This window comes from Octodon degus, unplaced genomic scaffold, assembly GCF_000260255.1.
Source record: "Octodon degus isolate 3935 unplaced genomic scaffold, OctDeg1.0 scaffold00350, whole genome shotgun sequence".
NCBI classification, from domain to species: Eukaryota; Metazoa; Chordata; class Mammalia; order Rodentia; family Octodontidae; genus Octodon; species Octodon degus.
Genome location: NW_004524926.1, coordinates 56,950 through 57,887, shown reverse-complemented (window position 1 = coordinate 57,887; position 938 = coordinate 56,950). Strand labels below are relative to the sequence as shown.

General features: G+C 50.6%; 1 pseudogene; it reads left to right on the top strand.

The window, feature by feature from the left end:
• Positions 1-933, top strand: part of LOC101586913 — an 8,476-nt pseudogene extending 7,543 nt beyond the window's left edge.
• The last annotated feature ends 5 nt before the right edge of the window (positions 934-938 follow it).

Here is a 938-nt window from a genome sequence, read left to right as displayed (position 1 = left end):
TGCAGAAGAACTGCCTCCTCTTGCTCACATACCTCATCTCAGAACTAGAAGCTGCCAGAATGCTCTGTGTGAATGCTCCTCCAAAAAAAGCTCAAGAAGGAGGCAGTAGTGAGGTCTTTCAAGAGTTGAAAGGCATATGTGTTGCTCTAGGAATGTCCAAACCTTCAGCCAGTATAACTATGTTCCAATTCTTCAGTGGGATTGAAAAAAAATTAAAGGAAACATTAGCGAAAGTACCACCCAATCATGTGGGAAAGCCTTTACTGAAGAAGTCAATGGGACTGGCCCACTGGGAAAAGATAGAAGCAATTAACCAAGCCATAGCCAATGAATATGAAGTCCGGAGAAAGCTGCTAATAAAACGTTTGGATGTCACCGTACAGTCCTTCGGCTGGTCTGACAGAGCTAAGAGTCAGACAGAAAAGTTAGCCAAGGCCTACCAGCCCAGGCGCTCAGTCTTATCTCCCAAAAGCACTGTTTCCGTTGCTCATCTCTTGGCTGCAAGACAAGACTTATCAAAGATCTTGAGGACAAGCAGCGGTTCTATAAGAGAGAAGACAGCCTGTGCCATCAATAAGGTGTTGATGGGCAGGGTGCCCGACAGAGGCGGTAGACCTAATGAAATCGAACCTCCACCCCCAGAGATGCCGCCATGGCAGAAAAGGCCAGATGGGCCCCAGCAGCAAGCAGGAGGCCGAGGAGGAGGGAGAGGTGGCTATGAACATTCCTCATATGGAGGACGAGGAGGTCATGAACAAGGAGGAGGGAGAGGCGGATGTGGTGGCTACGATCATGGTGGCTGAGGGGGAGGGAGAGGAAGTAAGCATTAAGGAGGCTGGACGGATGGAGGGAGTGGAGGGGGAGGTGGCCACCAAGAGGGCGGTTATCGTGATGCAGGTTTCCAGCCAGGTGGCTATCATGGTGGCCACAGTGGTGGC